Raw genomic sequence first — 21,685 nt, forward strand, 5'->3', positions numbered from 1 at the left:
CATTCCAACTCCATTACCTTCTTAAGGAAAGGATAACCTCTCTTTATCTGGCATGTGACCTTTTAGTTGAATTTGGAGTATTTGGGGCTGCACAGGAATACTTGCTGTGTGAGGACTGTTCTCTAGTGAACTTCCTGCAGTAAAAGTGATAAGGGTTGTTTGAGACTCTCAGGTTTTAGCATTGGCACCATATCCATCCTTTGTTATTAAAAATGGACTCAAATTTTCTCTGTATATGGGGGGAGGGGAAAATGAACAGCTTCCTGAAGCATTCGGGGCCTGGTTATACCTCTGATTATGGGTCGTGGTAAAGACTACAGCCTTTGCAGTATTAAAAAATCAACAATTTATTAGCTGTTTTCTGTTCTTTAGTTTCTTCTGTAAAGTGTGAGTACTAATAACATCACACAGGGTTTCTGTGAGGATAAAATCAGATAATGTATGTTAAACATTTAACATAGTGCCCAGCACAGACTGTGTGCTCAATTACTATTAGCTATTTATTTAATTAGTTTATGTTTTTATAGGTATTGAATCCTGCATATAATTATTTTATTCCTGAGACTTTCAGTATCAGAGCTTCATCACAGGAAATGGCCAAGAGCAGAATGTTTCATGGCAACTAGCAGATGTAGATTTGGTTGATTTATAAAATGTAGTAGACCTTCAGCATTTGTAGACCTCAGTATTGTGATTTTAGCTACTCTTAAATAATCTTTTTTTTAAAGATATATTTATTTATGCATACAAGAACTGGGGTGTAAGCCAGAGGTGCAATGGTAGGGGGGATGACAGAATTCACCAGAGAGAGTGGGGAGCAGAATAGGCAGATTGACTGAAATACACTGCTGAGGGGAGCAGCGGGTGCTGTGCCATGTGGGTCAGCTTCCCTGCCAACCAGGAATGGAAGTCTTGCTGCAGTGGCTGGCAGTAGCTTGAAAGCACTGTCTTTAACCCCTGCACCACCAGGGAAGCCCCCTCTTAGATAATCTCAAGGTTTCATGATGTGGATCCTTTTCAAAAAATTGAAATCATTAAAAATATAATTTAAAAATTATATACATATACATAAATATATTTATACACATATATATCATATTATTCTAAAAGGGATAAAAACTAGTAGGAAGACATTGGAAGCATTTTGAATACCCATCCAGCCATGTTCTTCTCTGAGAACTTTCCCTTGGTGGACCCCAGAGTTGCATTGCCGCTCATGATCCCTGCACACAGTGGCTGATGGAGCATCTTAGGCAGGGGAAGACAACCTGGGGCTTGAATTATAGAGGTAAAGGGGAAAATCTTCCTGTACCCCTCTGAGTTCTTCTAGGTTGGCAAATAACCGAGTAAATGCCAGACAGATTGACAGGAAATTCAACACCAAAGATATGCTTAATAACTTACAGCTCTCGTATACAGGAGAAACCCAGTAAAACTGAGTAACTTAACAGAATGGCTTTAGTCACCACTTTAAATAATCTCTGCTAGAGACAAAGGGAGACTCCCTTACAGAGGGAGACTTTCCCTTTATGCATATAAATGTCTCTTACAAAAGGGCAACCTCTACCCAGACTGCACAGCCCTTCCCATGAAATAATCTTTATGTTAAAGAGACATATTTTAAGGGTGCCAGATTTTGCTCCCTTATAGAGTAAACCCAATTTTCTCTCCTGGATTGTTCTTATTTTCCAGAGATACAGACAGAAGAATTTTCAGATAACATCTCATGATAGCTACAATTTATTTTCAAGTGATTTAGAAAAAAGTGTACCACCCACCCCACATATATATTTTATACAGAGAAGGAAAGCAAACATCCCAGAGTTATAACATCTGGTATAGCTACCTAAAAGGCATACATCTTTATTATACTATTGTTTCCACTTTTCTTTGGTTTCAAACTTTAGAAGTTGGAAAAAAGTTTGTTTTTTTTTTTAAATGGTAAATAAAAAGCCCCTTTAAAAGATTAAACAAAACAAAACTCCTTGAGTTAGATATTAACTTCAGAGCCTCTAGACAAATCCAGGCTTTGAGCTAAGAAACTGCACATTAATCTTTGGTGGAGGGGCAGACACAAAAGAGAAAGCACAAGTTTGATCCCTGGCCAGAGAGGTGACCTACATGGCGCAGCAGATCTCTTCTTTTTCACTCTCTGCTCCCCTCAGCAGTATATTTCAGTCAATGTGCCTGTTCTATTCCCCACTCTGTCTCTGGTGAATCCTCTCCAACCCCATCCCCACACCTCTGGACTACACCCCAGCTCTTGTGTGCGTAAATAAATAAATATTTAAAATAAATAAACAAACAAACAAATAAATATAAAATCCAAGCTTTTGGATCTCAAAATCTTTTATCCTTACAAAGCCTATTTTGAAATCCAAAAGCTAAGAACCAACTTCTTTGTTATTTACTCTTTGTTAACAAACCAACACTGAAGCTAATCACAACTTCCAGTTTTGGGCAAATGGAGTGTTCAGGGATAGAAGAAATTGTGGAGGTGGGTAGGAGGAGAATGAATCAGGTTATATTATTCAACTCTCTATGCCAATGTAGTGCTCATTAATTTGGGGATTTAATTTGGGTATTTCCCTAGACAGTGTCAAGTTTCCAGCCCTCCGTGGAAAGATAAAAAATTAGAAGATTTGACCTTGCCACAATCCTACTACATGGTAACATCTCATCTATTTTAAACTGAGTTAGATTCCCAAGCTCAATAATCTAAACACAGCTATGGATAGGAGGCAGCAGGCAAAGTCTCTAATCACTAAAACAGGTTTCACAGAGGTCATGCACCAAAGAGTTCATTCATAGGCAAACCCCTTAAATTCTCAAATAAAGCCCATCTGCTCTTGTTTACCTATTCAAATATTTTCAGTTATCAAGTTTTTAGGCTAGATTAAAGTTGGTGACAGAGAATCTGCTTATATAGTAAGAAAAACCGCTGATAGCAATACAGCAATGGAGGAGTCAGAAATACAAGAAAAAAACAGGTACAAACATTTAAAACATCAAGTACCCATCCCCTCTTCCTGGGCGGCGCGGCGGGTTGAGCGCAGCGCTGTAAGGCTGTCCGCAGCCTCTGCAGCACGGGTTCAATCCCAGCCAGCGAGGATCCCACATGGTGTGGCAGACCTTTCCTGTCTCGCCCGCTGCTCCCCTCAGCAGTCTATTTTGGTCGTCTGCCTGTTCTGCTCCCCGCTCTGTCTCTGGTGGATCCTCTCATCCTCCAGCGCCTTTGGCCTGTACCCCAGCTCTTGTAGAAAATAAATAAATCTTTAAAAAAAAAAATCAAGTACTTAAATGTAAAAATAAATATCTTAACTTTCTCACTTGTAACCAGTATTGTAATTGATCTGTGTCTTATTGCTCAGTGGAAATTCAAAGGAATCTAAACTAAATATGAAATATTAGATTCATAATTTAACAATATGACATGATACTAATAGCACGACATGATTTTTATGTTCTGAATCTTTTGGAGGCATTAGCTTTTGGTAACTAAAAGCCAGGCTTTGAGATCTCACAACAATTTCTTCAAAGATTGTTATGGGCTGAATTGTGCCCCCCGAAAAAACACATATGCTGAAGCCCTAATCCACAAATACCTCAAAATATAACTTTCTTTGGAGATAGAATCTTTCAAGAGGTGTTAAGTCTAAATGGGGCTATCAGGTGAGCCATACTCCAATCTGAATGGTGCCCTTATGTGAAGAGGAGATTGGAACACACAGAAAGGGATGCACATGTAGAAAAATACCACATGCGGGCACAGCAAGAAGAGGGCCTCCTGCAAGCCAGAGAGAGGCCTCAGACTTGCTCACACCTTCATCTTGTACTTCTGGCCTCCAAACTGTAAGAAAATAACTTTCTGTTGTTTAAATCACCTAGTCTGTGGTATTCGTTGTAGAAGTCCCTGTAAATTAACACAAGGACTATTTTGAAACCTAAAAAAAATGCCAAGAACCAACTTCTCTGTCTGCATTCTACTGACAAAAGTTTTATGACTTAGTTACACAGCAGTCCAGGGGATTTTTCCAGACTCTTCAGGAAGACACAGAATTAAATCCTGGGCATGCAAGTTAATATAGCAGAAAGAGCATAAAGGTTTAAAACTAGGTCCTGCTACTTAGAAGAAGGGCTGCAGATTATTACCTTCACTTCTCTGTGCCTTCATTTGCTCAGTTATAGAACACAGGTGAGCTGTGCAAATGACTGGAGTTTATGTACAGGTTACATACGGTAAGATACATAGTACAAATAGGCATATAATAGGCAGATATCAAGTTTCGTTGTATTTTTATTTCTATCTTAAGTCAACACTAAAAGATCAAATTATATTTGGTATTTTCTGTGAAATAGTGGGCTGGGGGAGTTATACTACGTTTAAAATAAATTTTCAGGGTCTCCCCTGGTGGCACAGCAGTTGAGCGCTGGGCTCCGAAGTTGCCCACAGCATCTGCAGCACTGGTTTGATCCCCGGCCACTGGTGAGGGTCCCACATGGCATGACAGACTTCTCCTGCTGTGCCCACTGCTCCCCTCAGCAGTGTGTTTCATCAGTCTGCCTGTTCTGTTCCACACTCTGGCTCCGGTGAATTCTCTCACCCTCCTGCGCTTCTGACTGTACCCAGTGCTTGTATAAATAAATAAATAAATCTTTAAAAAAATAAAATAAAATAAATTTTCATGATAAGATGAAAGACATGATAAGAGCCAAATGTCTTAGTGGTTAAGGGATGAGTACTGGGTATTCAGAATGTTGGGTTATCCAGTTATCCAGAAATATTCCCCAGGTAATCAATAGTTGATATTTCAGTTTGGTTGAGATTTCATATACGTTTGTTTTATGTCTTCTGAACTGTTTTCAATTCCTATTCTCCTTTTCTAGTTTTCCAAGGACCCCAGTTCCTTCGTATATGCCCCACAGCTTCCCAGAACCTCTTTTTAAATAATGTATTTTATTCTTTACTTTCTAAAGTATTTATGATCATGGTATCTTTTAAACAAAAGACATAAAATATACCTAAAGGAAGGCAAGAAAAATACACAAATGAATCCAGTCATCTGGTCATTGTCGACCTTAATGGAAGATGTCAAAATGAGTGATAATGACAGATACCAGAAGGCAGGATGGAGAAGTGACAGAACAGGGAGGGAGTAAAAATACCCATGGAGAGAGTGGGGAGAGGGAACTGGAAGTCTTTTTTTCAGATGGGAGAAGACTTGGATGCATTTATAGGTGAAGAAGAAGTAGCTCTTGAAGAAGGTGAGATTAAAATTACAAACAAGGGCCTCCGTGGTGGCGCAAGGGGTTAAGACGTAGCACTATGAAGCTATCACCAGCCCCTGCAGCATGAGTTTGATCTCCGGCTAGGGAGATACCCACACGGCGCAGCAGACCTCTCCTGACTCACCCGCTGCTCCCCTCAGTAGTGTATTTCAGTACATTTGCCTGATCTCTTCCCTGCTCTGTCTCTGGTGAATCCTCTCACTCCCCGCACCTTTGGCCTGTACCCTAGTTCTTGTATGCATAAATAAAACTTCAAAAAAATACAAACAAGACAACAAGACTCTGGGGGGAAGCAGGAGGGATTAGCTTGAGATCCACACAGGTGGAAAGTTAGCTTGGAACAGGAGCACTGAAAGCTCTTCCTTTGGGGCAAACAGGCAGGACGAGAGTTAAGGCGAGCATAGGTATGTTCAAAGGAGAAGAGAAGTGGGGGTTCCTCTCTGAATAGACCAATTTCCATTTTGACAAGTGATCTCAATGAGATTGAGGAGGGGAGGCTGGAGAAGGCTCTCAGAGAGTGTGTGGAGTTGCCAACATGGAGGATGAGGAAAGACATTTATTAGGGACAAATAAATCATTGTTAGTTGGGGTTGAGGCCTGGCCAGGGGGGAAAATAGTTTATCAAGACAACTGTGAGTCACTAAAGGATTTTGAGGAGAGAAAGTAATGTGATAACTAATGCGTTTTGGAAATTTATTAAATGATGGTCTATCAGATGGTGCAGGTATACTTTGGTCAAGTTTCAGGGTGACTGGTTAGGGGGTCAAAGAAGACCATCTAGGCCTTTATAACATGGGAAATGGCATCACACACATTTTTGCATGGCCCCTTGTCTTCCTTTAACACTTTGATAGTAATGGACATTAAAGAGAACCTAGAAGGCTGGAGGAGATTTTGGAAATATTTTGCTTTCTTTTCCTCTCAGTGTCATCCCAGAAAGGGTCCTTAACCCTCAGTAACAATTGGTTCTCATTTTCCCACACTTCCAACCCAACCTATCGCCTTGGAGATAGCAGCCCCAACCAGCTAGTCTCCTTTCCACTGAGATCTGAGTTCTACCTGGTTGGTCAGCATCCCAATTCAACCTGGCCTGTGCTCTAAGTTTCTAGATTCTGACAACTCCACCCTCTTCCACTTCCCCCAACCCTTGTATGGTAGCTGCTTCCTGTAATTACATGTTATCTGAGTGCTCCCCCCTTTACCTTTCAGCCCCCAATACCTGCTTAATCATTTTCTTAAGTTAAATTCCTTCTATAAAAAATAACAGATGTGTATTTTTTTCTTAATTAAATCTTTAAATAGAGTCTCTGTATTAATTCGCTAGGGTTGCTGTAACAAACTACCCTAACAGAAATGCACTGTCTCCAGTTCTGGGACTGCATGTCTGGAATCAAAGTGTTGGCAGGTAAGTTTCTTCTGAGGACCATGAAGGAAGGATCTGTTCCAGGTCCCTCTCTTTGACTTATATGTAGATGGCCATCTCCCTATGCCTCTTTATACCATCTTGAGTATCTGCTCCAAATTTCCCCTTTTTACAAGGCACCAGTCATATTAGATTAGAGATACTCTTAATGCCCTCACTTATCTTCATTACCTCTGTAAAGACTCCATGTCCATATAACGTTACCTTCTGAAGTGCTGAGGGTTAGGACTTCAACACACAAACATGAGGTGGGGGTGACACAATTCTAAGATTCACCTTCAGCATAATGAATAGCAATTAGGGAAAACTTTAAATTTTGATTGGGGGCCTCCCTCGTGGCACAAGTGGTTAAGACACAACCTATGAAGCTATCCGCAGCCACTGCAGCACGAGTTCGATCCCTGGCTGGGGAGTTACCCACGTGGTGCAGCAGACCTCTCCTGACTTGCCTGCTGCTCCCCTCAGCAGTGTATTTCAGTCAATCTGTTCTGTTCCCCATTCTGTCTCTGGTGAATCCTCTCAACCCCCACAACTCTGACCTGTACCTCAATTCTTGTATGCATAAATAAATAAATCTTTAAAAAAAATTTTTTGAAGACCGGGCGTGCAGGGGAGCGCGTTGCCGGCACCGGCATTTTGCAGCAGGGACCCTTCTTGCTGGAGACTGTGTGAACCCAGCAGAAGGCTCACCGAGGAGACAGAGGTTAAGCTGGGAGGCTTCCCCACACCGGGCACCTTCTAGCCTGCAGTTCCAGCCCAGAGGGGAGCAGCACCCACCGCTGGGGCAGACCAGGCGTGCAGGGGAGCTCGTTCCCGCATCGCCATTTTGCAGGAGGGACCCTTCTTGCTGGAGACTGTGTGAACCCAGCAGAAGGCTCACCAAGGAGACAGAGGTAAGCTGGGAGGCTTGCCCATGCTGGGCGCCTTCTAGCCTGCAGTTCCAGCCCAGAGGGGAGCAGCACCCACTGCTGGGGCAGACTGGGCGGGCAGGGGAGCGCGTCGCCGGCACCCGCATTTTGCAGCAGGGACCCTTCTTGCTGGAGACTGTGTGAACCCAGCAGAAGGCTCACCGAGGAGACAGAGCAGGGACCTGTCTTTGCTGGAGACTTGTGAACCCAGCAGAAGTTCCCCAGAGGAGCCAGTGGTGAGCTGGGAAGGTCGCCCAAGATGCCGGCCAGTACCAGCAACACAGTGTCACAAGGAATACGGCAAATTAGAAAACAGGCAGTAGGGAGTAGAAAAACAACATGCAACCCAGCAACTCCTCAGCAAAATAGCACACCACAAAAAGAAAACCATCTACCAGATTGCAACGACAGTAACTTGGAAGAACTTCTGAGCCTTCCAGATAGAGAATTTAAAATTGCTATGATTAAAAAACTGACAGAAGTCATAAAGGAAAACAATGATAAGGGGAAAATAATTAATGACCAGAAGAATGAAATTGAGTCCCTAAAGAGGGAAGTAAAAGAAATGCAGGAGATCAAAGAATTAATGGAGACGCTAAAGAACTCTGGGAAAAGCAGTGAAAGCAGAATAGATGAAATGGAAGAACGAATAAGTACTCTTGAAGACACAGAAATAAAAAGAACTAAAACAGAAAAGGAAGGAGAAGTACGAAGGAAAAAGACCGAAGAAAGACTTCGGGAACTATCTGACTCCATGAGGAAAGGAAATATAAGAGTTATAGGAATCCCAGAAGGAGAGGAGAGAGATGTAGGAACAGAGAAAATATTCATGGATATAATTGAAGAGAACTTCCCAAACGCTAAGAAGGATCTGAAAATTGATATACAAGAAGCAAGAAGAACACCAAACTTCCATGACGAAAGGAAAAATACAGCAAGACACATAATAGTAAAGCTCCCAAGAATCCAAGACAAAGAAAAAATAATGAAACAAACAAGAGGGAAGAAACAGATAACATTCAAAGGGAAACCAATCAGACTGACATCAGACTTCTCTGAAGAAACACTACGGGCAAGGAGAGAGTAGAGGGACATAGTCAACAGACTCCAAGAAAACAGATGCCAAACAAGAATACTCTATCCCGCAAAGCTCTCCTTCCTCTTTGAAGAAAGAATATGGACCTTCCCAGACAAACAGAAACTCCGGAATTTCATTGCGACTAAACCCCCACTCCAAAAAATACTACAAGGAGTCCTAAAGCCAGAACCTCAGAGGGACGAATAACAACAAAAGAAGGCCAAAGAAAGTTATTAAAAGAATAAATAAATAAAATCAAAGGAAAGACAAACACAATGGCAAATACAGATGCTAACATCAATACTAACTCTAAATGTAAATGGACTAAACTCTCCAATAAAAAGACACAGAGTTGCAGGCTGGATTAAGAAACAAAACCCAACCTTTTGCTGTCTCCAGGAAACACATTTAGCTGCAAAAGATAAAAATAGACTCAAAGTTAAAGGATGGAAAACAATTCTACAAGCAAATGGACCAAAAAAGAAGGCAGGAACGGCTATACTCATATCAGATAAAACAGATTTCAAACTTAAAAAGATAAAAAGAGACCCCAGTGGTGATTACATTATGATCAAGGAGATAATACTTCAAGAAGAAATAACACTCATTAACATATATTCACCAAACGAAGGAGCACCAAAATATATCAGACAACTATTGGCATCTCTGAAAACAGACATCAGAGAAAACACATACGTAGTGGGAGACTTCAACACACCACTATCAACAATGGATAGATCAACAAGACAAAAAATAAGTAAAGACACTAAAGCTCTAAATAAGGATCTAGAGTGCTTAGGCTTAACAGACATATATAGAACACTAAACCCAAAAAAATCTGAGTATACATTTTTCTCAAGCGCACACGGATCATTCTCTAGGATCGATCATATACTGGGGCACAAGACAAACATCAACAGATACACCAAGATTGAAATCATACCAACCATCTTTTCTGACCATGAAGGCATCAAACTAGAAATAAACCATAAAGAGAAGGCAAGGTATTCTCCTACCTCGTGGAGATTGAAACCCACACTACTGGAAGTCCACTGGACTAACAAGGAGATAAAAGAAGAAATTAAAAAATTCTTTGAATTGAATGACAAGGAGGACGCCAATTTCCTAAATGTATGGGATGCAGAAAAAGCAGTAATAAGAGGAAAATATATAGCAATAGATGCTCACATCAAGAAACAAGAAAGAACTCAAAGAAACAACCTAATCTCGAAACTCAAAGATCTAGAAAAAGAACAACAAAAAAGCCCCAAAACCAGTAGAAGAAAAGAAATAATAAAAACCAAAGCAGAAATAAATGAAATTGAAACTAAAAAAACAATCCAAAAGATCAATGAAACCAAGAGCTGGTTCTTCGAAAAAATAAATAAAATAGATAAACCCCTTGCCAGGCTCACAAGGGCAAAAAGGGAGAAAGCACAAATAAATAGGATAATAAATGAAAGAGGAGAAATCACAACGGACACAGCAGAAATCAAAAGAATTATTAATAACTACTATGAACAGTTATATGGAAACAAGTTTAACAATCTAGAGGAGATGGACAAATTCCTACAACCCTACAATCACCCAAAGCTAGATAAAGAAGAAATAGAACACCTAAACAGACCAATTACAATTAGCGAAATTGAAATGGTAATCAAAAACCTCCCCAAAAACAAAAGCCCAGGACCTGATGGATTTACAAATGAATTCTACCAAACATTCAGAGAGGAATTGGTACCTATCCTTCACAAACTCTTCCAAAAAATTGAGAAGGAAGGTATAATACCTAACACGTTCTATGAAGCCAACATTACACTAATACCAAAACCGAACAAGGACAACACAAAAAAAGAAAACTATAGGCCAATTTCCCTAATGAACACTGATGCAAAAATCCTCAATAAAATTTTAGCTATCAGAATCCAACAGTGTATCCATAAGGTAATTCACCACAACCAAGTAGGATTCATTCCAGGGACACAAGGATGGTTTAACATCCGAAAATCAATCAACGTTATCCAACACATCAACAAAAAGAAATATAAAAACCATATGATAATATCAATAGATGCTGAGAAAGCTTTCGACAAAGTGCAACACCCATTCATGATAAAAGCCCTTGAAATTCTTGGGATACAAGGAACGTACCTCAACATCATAAAGGCCATCTATGAGAAGCCAACAGCCAGTATCATTCTCAATGGTGAAAAGCTGAAAGCAATTCCATTAAGATCTGGAACAAGACAAGGATGTCCACTTTCACCACTGCTTTTCAATATAATACTGGAAGTCCTAGCCAGAGCAATAAGTCAAGAGAAAGACATCCAAGGAATCCAAATAGGAAAAGAAGAAGTCAAACTATCACTCTTTGCAGATGATATGATAATATACATAGAGAACCCCAAAAACTCCACAGAAAAACTAATTCAACTCATCAATCAGTTCAGTAAAGTGGCAGGATACAAAATCAACACGCAAAAGTCAGTAGCCTTCCTATATACAAACAATAAATCTGAAGAAGAAGAAATCAAAAAAACCATCCCTTTTATTATTGAAACAAAAAAAAAATCAAATATTTGGGAATAAATCTAACAAAAGAGGTAAAGGACCTATACAAAGAAAACTATAAAACACTGTTAAAAGAAATAGAAGAAGACACAAAGAAATGGAAAGACATCCCCTGCTCATGGATTGGGAGAAAAAACATTATTAAAATGGCCATCCTACCAAAGGCAATATACAGATTCAATGCTATTCCAATCAAAATTTCAATGTCATTCTTCAAAGAAATAGAACAATTATTGATGAAATTCATATGGAATCACAAAAAACCCCGAATAGCCAAAGCTCTCCTGAAAAAAAAAGAAGGGAATGGAGGCATCACACTCCCAGACTTCAAACTCTACTACAAAGCCATAATCATCAAAACTGCATGGTATTGGAACAAGAACAGACATACAGACCAATGGAATAGAATAGAAAATCCAGAAATAAACCCACAGATTTATGGTCAACTAATCTTTGACAAAGGAGCAAAGACTATGCATTGGAGCAAAGAAAGTTTGTTCAATAAATGGTGCTGGGAAAACTGGGTCGCTACATGCAAAAGAATGAAGCTTGACCACTACCTCACACCATATACAAAAACCAACTCAAAATGGATTAAAGAACTAGACATAAGACCTGAAACCATAAAATACATAGAAGGAAATATAGGCGAAACACTACGGGATTTGCACATCAAAGACATCTTTACAGACACATCACCCAAAGCAGTGATAGTGAAGGCAAAGATAAACAGCTGGGACTACATCAAATTAAAGAGCTTCTGCACAGCAAAAGAGACAATAACAAAAACAAAGAGAAACCCCACCAACTGGGAGAAAATTTTTGCACACAACACTAATGATAAAGGACTGATCACAAAAATCTGCAAAGAGCTGATGAGACTCAACAACAACAAAGAAAATAATCCAGTCAAAAAATGGACAGAGGAACTAAAAAGAAACTTCTCTGAAGAGGAAATGCGAATGGCCAACAGGCATATGAAAAAATGTTCAACATCACTTGAAATCAGGGAAATGCAAATCAAAACTACCATGAGATACCATCTCACACCAGTGAGAATGGCACATATTAAAAAAAATAGCAACAACAAATGTTGGCGAGGTTGTGGAGAAAAAGGAACTCTTCTGCACTGTTGGTGGGAGTGCAAACTGGTCCAACCACTGTGGAAAGCTGTGTGGAGATTCCTCAACCTACTAAAGATAGCGCTCCCATATGATCCAGCAATTCCACTCCTAGGTATTTACCCAAAGAACACAGAAACATCAATTCCAAAGAACACCTGCACCCCTATGTTTATAGCAGCACTGTTTACAATAGCTAAGCTTTGGAAACAGCCCAAATGCCCAAAAATAGATGAGTGGATCAAGAAGATGTGGTACATATATACCATGGAATATTACTCAGCATTCAAAAAAGATAAACACATGCAATTTGCAGCAACATGGATGACGCTGGAAGGGATCATGCTCAGTGAAATAAACCAAAAAGAAAAAGAAAAATACCGGATGGTCTCACTCATAGCAGGGATCTAGAAAACTTAAATAAGGGACCAGGAAAATGAATAACTATAAGAAAGTGAAAATCAAAATCAACAAAAACTATGAACCAGAGACACTTTTTGGGGGGTGGGGGGCGGGAGGGGAGGGATTGGGGTCAGAATGGGGGGATTGCAATTGTATGGGGAATATAAAAATAAAATTTATTAATTAAAAAAAAATTTTTTTTTGATTGGGATACTTCTAGCTCTGTGTTCTTAGGCAAATAACGATACCTCCCAAAGCCTCAATTTTTATCCCTATAAAATGGTCAGAATAATTCCTATAAACTGGATAATATAAAGAAATCCCAATTCTCCTCTCTTCCTTTCCTTTATAGTTTTAATTTTCTAAGAGGAGATAAATGCTCTGCCCTTCTGTTTAGTTGAAAAAATAGTGTTTGTTTGCTCACAGCTGAGACTTGACTGACAAGGGCTGCACTAACCACTGGAAATTCATCCTTCCATTAGCAGCTCTTTTTCTAACTCAACTGCTTTCCTTTAACTCAGGTGGTATCACTGGGGCTCCCTTCCAGCTTCCCTTTCCCCTGTAACTCATTTCTCTGCTCCCTGGACATGATCTGGGTGTGACTCTGTGACAGACTTTCCCAAACAAGTCTTGGTCAAGTTTCTCACTGCTAACCACACCCCAGCCTCTCAAGGGAGAGTGCTTTTCCACACACTGTTTTGTTTAGAAATCCTTTTCCCCCAAAGCTAACAAGCTGTGAGTTGCTTAAAATTTAATGGTTACCTATGAACAGCACAGCTAAATATAGTCATATAAAATGCAGTATTTTGAAACAGAAGAGCATTGTTTAAAACAAGACTCTGAATAGCTTCTTCCAAGTAGGGTAAAGAGAGGCCTAAGAAAAGCCTGGATTATATACTATTTTGAAAAGAAATGGAATTTTTAGGGTGGTGTGATGGTTAATTTTATGTATCTGCTTGAGTCATGGGTGCTCCCGTAGTTGGTCAAACAATATTTTGGATATTTTTTGAAGGTGTTTTTGGATAAGATTAGTATTGGCACCTGTAGCCTGACTGAAGATTTTCCTTTTTTATGTGTATGGACCTTATTCAATTAGATGAAGTCCTGAGTAGAATAAAAATTCTGACTTTTCCCTGTGTAAGAAAATCCCTTCAGTCTGCCTACTTTTACACTGGGACATTAGCCTTTCCCCACCTTCAAACTTCAACTAAAATGTCAGTTCTTGGGTCTTTGAGCCTGCAGGCCTTCAGATTGGGTTTGCTTCATTGGCTTTCCTGAGTCTCGAGTTTACTGACTCACCCTGTAGATTTGTCAGTCTCCACAATCAAGTGAACCAATTCCTTATTCTATCTATCTATCTATCTATCTATCTATCTATCTATCTATCTATCTATCTACCTACTTACCTACCTGCTTACCCTTCTATCTATGTAGACACATAGTTTGGAGGGAACAAAGATGTTGGAGGAACAAACTCTGAGTCTGTCCATGGAGCCACAGCAGGGCCCCTTACTTCAGATGCCCTACCCTGGGGCTTCCTGCCCCTGCTGAGAGCTGTGCCCACTGCCTGGCTTCACTGCTGCGAGATACAGAGCCCCCACCGCCATACACCAAGGGGTGCTGCCAGCTCATTGGGAAAGGTGGAGCTCTCTGCTCCACGGTGTGTCCCTGAGCAAGGGCTGATGTGGGGAGGGGAAGGAGTGGAGCTACCATGGAGATTTTTAAAAGGGGGAGCAGCTAACAACAGATCTTTTTCTCCACTTGTGGCTGCTGGCTCCCGCTTCTGTTCTGCAGATGTAGGACTCATTTTTCTCCACTTGCGATCAGCTCCTGCTTGCCCTCCAGTCTCAGCTTGGCAGGCAGTCACCCTCTTCTCATTTTGAACTCTGTTCTCAGGCAGCTGCCATCTTGCCTCATGCAGTGTCAGCTTGGACCTTCGTCTCTGCTGAGTTGAAACTATCTGGGGGAGATGGCATCTGACCATGTGCCAGCCAGTAACTTCTTTCCTCCTTTTCTCTCTGTAGGGGCAGGAATGGGCCCACAGTGCAGTTTTCTGATCCAGCAGACCGGGTAAAGGAGGAATCAGAGTCCTCAGTGGTTTTGCAGGTTTTTATTGGGATTACCAGGTACACAGCAGGCAGGGGCGCTGGGGGGCTGGTAGGCTGGCAGGCATCCCAGCCCTCAGCAGGTCTTCACTCTGGGTTCTCCGGCCTTCTCTCGGCTTATGCTTCTCTTGTGTCTCTCTTGGCTTCTGCTGGCTTCCCCGTGACGCTGCCCTTAAAAGTCCAGTCTCTCAGCCCAGGTGTACCCACTTCAGGTGCCCGCCATCAGGCATGCATTCAGGACCACAGGGTTCCCTCATCTATCCTAATGGTGGGAAGGCAGAAAAGCCTGATACCTTTTATCTAGCTTACACTCTCCCGTTCTCCCTTTTTCTTATTCCCTCTGTACATCAATCCTTTCCCACAAGTTCTCTTCCCTATCTGCCTTTGGATGTATTCCTAAGCCCATGGGTGAAGAATGATACAGCATTGTTCCCCTGGATTTGCGCTGTGTCTCTCTTTTGCATGCTCTCTCTTTCTGTCTCTGTCTCTGTCTCTGTCTCTCTGTCTCTCTCTCTCTCACACACACACACATACACTCATTTATTATTTATGTTTTTCTGGTGAACACTGACAAATTCAGACTGACAGGAAGTTTTAGCAATGTCTCTATACTTTAACGTGAATAGGAATCACCTGGGATCTTATTAAAATTCAGATTCTGATATAGAAGGCCTAAGTTCTGAAGTTCTAAAAAGTTCTCAGGTAACACGGATACTGTTTGTCCGCCAATCACACTCTGATTAGCAAAGCTTTAGCAATCATAGAGTAGAGGTTCTCAGTCTTGGCCACATATTACAATCACCTGGAGTTCTTTTAATAACTATAGATGCCTGGTTCTCTACCTCCAGAGGTTCTGATTTATCTGGTCTGTGATTAGATTTAAGCATGAATGTCTTTTTTAAAACATTGCAGGTGATTCTAATGTGCAACCAGGTTGAGATTCACTGCTCTTGTCCAGGGCCTTTTGAAAACTTAATAGGTATAGGAATCACCTGGGAGTTTTGTTCCAGTACAGAACTGAGCATGTAGTCTGAGAAAAGCTTCTTGATCACTTCAAAGCTGTTGGCCAATGCACCACCTTTTGAATAGAAGTGGTTTTATTTATTGTTTCTCAACCTTGGCACTATGACCAAATAATTATTTAAGAGTCTAACCTGTGTATTATGTTTGTTAGCATCCCTGGCCTCTACCTTCTAGATGCCAGTAGCACACTCCCTCACCTCCACAAGCTATGATAACTAAAAATGTCTCCTTTGTCAAATAACTCCTAAAGTGAAAATTACCACTACCACTGCCACTGCCACCCCTGCTGTGCTGGTCTAACCCAACAGTGTCATTTTATTGGAAACTGAAATCCTATTACAATGTCCCCATCTTCTAGAGATTTCAGAACCTTTAGATATTTGAAAGTTGAAAGATGATAGCTACCTCAGCATGTGGTGGGTAAAATAATGGCCTCCCAGAGATGACCATGTCCTCATTTCTGAAACCTGTGTTATGTTACTTTACATGGAAGAAGAAGCTTTACAGACTTGATTAAGGATCCTGAGTAATCAGGAGATTATTTTGATTTCCAGTTGGTCCAACATAATCACTAGGGAGTAGGAGATAAGATGATGATGAAAGCAGTGTCTGCAAGAGAAGGATTAAAAGGTGCTGTTGCTCTGAATATGGAGGAAGGGACCACAAATCAAGGAATGTAGACCGCTCCTGGATGCTGGAAAAGGCCACAAAAGAGATTTTCCCCTAAAGCTTCTGGGAGGATGCATCCTCGCCTACACCTTGATTATAGACCAATGAAACCTGTTTCAGATTTTTGCACTTCAGAACTATAAGATAATAAATATGTATTGTTTTAGGCCAAAAAATTTGTGGCAATTTGCCACGGGGAATATGGTAAGCAGGTGAGCCATCCTTTTACAGGGGGAACAGAAATAAGCTTGAACTTGGGTGAAAAGGAGTGGATGGGGAGGTGATGGAAGAAAATGAATTGGGAGGAAGAAACAATGACATTATTCCAAGTTAAGAGTAATGGATAGACACTCCTATGAGTCAAGGCAGGGTGAGCGGGAATGGTCACAAGGGATGGGCCTGGCAAATTAGGGAGGAGTGCATTGGGTACATGTGTGGGCTGTAGATCACTGATGACTGTTCCTATGTTGTGGCCCCAGTAGTCTTGGATGGGGCTTTGTGGTACTCAAACATTGCTACATATTAGAATCAACTGTGAAGAATAAAATAACCCTGCTACTCAGGCTACATCCCTTACAAATTAAGTAAGCCACTCAGGGAACAGCTGTTTAAAAAACTTCATGCGATTTCAATGTGAAGTCACACTTGATAACCAATTTAGAAGGGGTTCAGGTGAGGGACAGATCAATAAATTCCCTGAACTCTAATTTGTTTCTGGAACAGTAGTCCTTTGGTTCTTTGAAGCGGCTTTCTTTGGGGAAGTGATGTAGATAAAGAAACTTCAAAATCTGTAGGTGAAGATGCCTGGTAAGGACTTGGAAGTTCAGGAGAATGTTCTGGATTGGAGCCAGGGAAGTGGTCAATGCCATGGACAGCAGGTCACTGAGTCAAGGTGTCTAGAGCAGGGCATTACTAACATTTGGGGCTGGATGGTTCTTTGTTGTGGGGGGCTGTCCTGTGCATAGTAATATGTTTAGTGGCATTCTTTTTTTTAAAGATTTTCTTATTTATGCATACAAGAGCTGGGGTACAGGCCAGAGGTGTGGGGGGAGGGGTGAGAGGATTCACTAGAGACCGAGTGGGGAACAGAACAGGCGGATTGACTGAAATACACTGCTGAGGGGAGCAGCGGGCAAGACAGGAGAGGTCTGCTGTGCCAAAGAGGGTCATCTCTTTGGCCAGGGATCTAACTCATGCTGCAGTGGCTGCAGAGAGCTTTCTAGTGCTGACACACAACCCCTAGCACCACCAGGGAGGCCCCTGTTCAGTGGCATTCTTAAACTCTATTATCTAGATGCTTGTAGCACCTTTCCAGTTGTGACAACCAAAAATGTCTTCAAATGTTCTCAGATTTTGTTTCTCCTGGTTGAAAATCACTGGTCTATAGAAGCAAGAAACACTGAAAGGTCAGCACATACATATCAGCAAATGCTCAGCTCTAGGGAGTTAAGTGAAAGCTTGTTTCTTATTGCATCATAGCTTCGCCTACCCTCCCGCCCTCTTTCTCCACCCCAGACACTTACTCTGGTGTTGGAAGTAGCAATATTCATTGACAGGAGCAGTAATTATGCTACTTATTATTTTAAAAATGTCAAACCCTCAGTCCTATAAACTTGAACATTCCTTAACCTTATTTCATGCAATAAGAATGTCTCCTTCTTGAGGGGGATCCCTCCACCCTAAGCTCTTCTAAATTCTTGAGGTCCCAGATAGATGCTGAGAGTCTCTGAGACAAAGTAGGTCTGTTTGGGGATTCTGAGGAAGTAGTTGGAGCAGGTGCCAAATAATATATTTCTTCTGAGTCTCCACACACCAACCCTTCCCATTCCTGCTTGGAAAATACGTACTGAGCTAATCACGCAACAATAGCCTCAGTCAGCCTCACTGAGTCATGTTTCTCAAGATGGATTTAATTATTGGCGCTCATACATTAAAATCTCAAAATGAATTCACTTCTCTCCAAACTATAGGACCATGAGAAATAAAACCATAAGTGGAACTTGAAGGGGGTGAGTGCAAGACATCCCACAAGAATACCGAAGGGTTCCAAGGACTTCCCTTCAGGGACCAAACTGGTAAAAAGTCAGTTTTTTTTTTTCCTTGCATCCCTTCAGGTATCTCTCAGAACAGTTGACATTTTTGGAAAGGCCTCATTTAGATTTTTGTGGACAGAAAAATCAAGATCCTGTAAGAAAACATTACCTCTTCTCTAGGATACTAAGCAAATCATTTTTCACACTGCCACTTGATGAGATATTCATTATCACATGAAAGAGATAACAGGTTTTTTAAAAAGATTTATTTATTTATACAAGAACTGGGGTACAGTCAGAGGCACGGGAGGGTGAGAGAATTCACCAAAGACAGAGCTGCTCCCCTCAGTAGTATCTTCGGTCGTTTTGCCTATTCTTCTCCCTGCTCTGTCTCTGGTGAATTCTCTTACCCTCCCGCGCCTCTGGCCTGTACCCCAGTTCTTGTATAAATAAATAAATCTTTAAAAAAATAAAAAATAAAAGTAGGAAGCAAAGGAAGTGGCCATGGTCTGTCAGAAAAGCAGCTCAATGAAGGCAGATAAGGGCACTTTACCTGTTCATCATTCAGCATTTGTTGGGCTCCTGCTGTGGTCTGTGGTCTGTGCTTGACACAGGAGATGCAGGTGGAAAAGACAGCTTAAAACAACAGGCTAATGGAGGAAGATGAAAAAAGTAAATAGCTGACTGCCAGTTGGAATGATAAGCTTAATGACAAATAAGGGGTGCTGTGAGTACATAAAGGGGGTTCTCTCCATGAGAAGATTTCAGGGTAAGGTTTCCAAAGGAGATGTCATGTAAACAGGTGGGAGTTATCCTGGTGAAGGGACGGTTGGTAGAATAAGTACAGAGTGGCGATTCTAGGCCATGGGCCACTCAGAGTTTCAGGGAGGAGATTGACCCCAAACTGGAAGCAATTCACACTGGTTGGAGTGCAAGTGTCAAGTGGGAGAGAAATAGCAGAGGAGGCTAGAGAGTTGTGTGTGCAGGAATTCATGTAGGGAAGCCTTCAGTCAAGAGTAGTATTAGCCAGCTCAAGGCCAAGTCTAGAGACACAGACAATCCCATGGGAGCCTAGTTTGGCCATAACAAGAAAGCCCCGTTGGTCCTTTTGACTCCAAACTCAAAGGTCAGACTTAGTATGGTCCTGAGCAGGGTTTGTTCTTGGCAGGTGTTGGAACTGAATTCCTGGAACTATGCACAGGCATAGATGGGTCTAGTTATCACTTGTAGTTCCAGGGCCAGGTCGAATTTTTCTCCAGGCTTAGTAGGAAATCTCTGAATGAATACAGATATAGAACAGGGCAATATGGCTCATTTAAATGAAAGGAATTATCTCCCCACCAAAAGAGGGGAGAGAATTAAAAAATAGTTGATTTTCATCAGTGGTAAATAACATCCTACGAGGAGTCTCTGTCAGCCATCAATTAGTCATGTCAGGATAGTGTCAGCTCACAGGTACAGTGTCAGGGTGAAACCTGAGAAATCTCTTCTCCAGTTGGCCATGCCCAGGATCTCACCATGCTCTGTGAGAGATCCCAACTCAGTACTCTGAGTCTCACCCTAAAGCTACCCCCCCTGCTCCCTCATCTGCCCTGGTCAGCTCTCCACTCCTAGGGATCCTTCCCCTCATATGTTACCCAGGACCCTTGAACAACAAGGTCTGAAATGTGGGTGTCCACTGATACTCAGATTTTTTTCTATTTGTGGTTTCTGCATTTAGATTCAGCTAACCACAGAAATTGAATCTGAGATGCAGAACCCGTGAATAGGAGAATCAATTAATAGTAGGGCCAAATTTCATTAAATTTCTGATGCAGAGCACGCTTGTAGAGCATATTACCCAAATTCTTCATTAAACAGCCAAGAAAACACAATTTATAGCTGAAAGCTGTTGGAGGAAGCCATTATCTGTTACGTAGGCTGACTGAAAGAAAATCTGGCAGCAGCAAGAGAGGCCTGAAGCAGAGAGAAGTCCAGAAAAAGCAGAGCTGAGAGGCTATGAAAGAGGACTGCCAGGGTGCCAGGTTCCCTTTGTTCTTGAGGCCTCCCTGCATTCCTGCCCTCAGGCTGCGTGAAACTCTCCTATACCCTGTATCCTAGTTACAAATTCCATTTTCTGCTCACAATAGCCAAAGTCAGTCTCTGTTACACACATGACTTTACTTCACACAAAATAATTAAGAATTCAGGATTGTACAGTCATTTACAAGAAAAGGGGTGATTCTCCAGCTGAAACCATGTTTATTGACGTGTTAGTTCCTTGTGACTACATACTATCAAAATTGATCACAAACTTGGTAGCTTAAAAAAAAACAGGAATTGGGCCATCCCGGTGGCGGTGGCGCAGTGGTTGAGCGCTGGGTTGCGAAGCTGCCCGCAGCCTCCGCATCACAGGTTTGTTCCCCGGCTGCTCCCTGGCCACTGGAGGAGGGTCCCGCATGGCACGCAGACCTCTCCCGCCGCCTGCTGCTCCCCTCAGCAGTGTACTTTGGTCCTTCTGCCTGCTCTGCTCCCTGCTCTGGCTCTGGTGAATTCTCTCACCCACCTGTGCTTCTGATTGTACCCAGTGCTTGCATAAATAAATAAATAAATAAATCTTAAAAAAAAAACAAAAACAAAAAACAGGAATTAATTTTTCTCATGGTTCTGGAGGCCAAAGTCCAAAATCACTTTCACTGGGCCAAAGTCGAGTGTCATCAGTTCACTCCAGGTCATGTGCCTTCCAGAAGAGATAATCTGTTTTTGCTTCTTCCAGCTGCCACCATTCTTTGTCTTGTGGTCACATCAATCACTTCAAAGGCTGCTCCAGGGGTCACATGTCTTCTTGTCTTCTGTCTGTGTACCAAACTTCCCTACTCCTGTAAGGATATTTGTGATTGCGTTCGAGGCCCTCCCAGAGAATCCAGGGTAATTTTTCACCACAAGATACTTATTGTAATCACATCTGCAAAGATTCTTTTCTTTTTTTGAAGATTGATTTATTTATGCATACAAAAGCTGGCATGTTTGCCAGGGGTATGAGGGGCTGGGGTGGGGGGGTGGAGAGTGTGTGTGAGAGGCTTC

Source organism: Talpa europaea, assembly GCF_964194135.1.
Source record: "Talpa europaea genome assembly, chromosome: 4".
NCBI classification, from domain to species: Eukaryota; Metazoa; Chordata; class Mammalia; order Eulipotyphla; family Talpidae; genus Talpa; species Talpa europaea.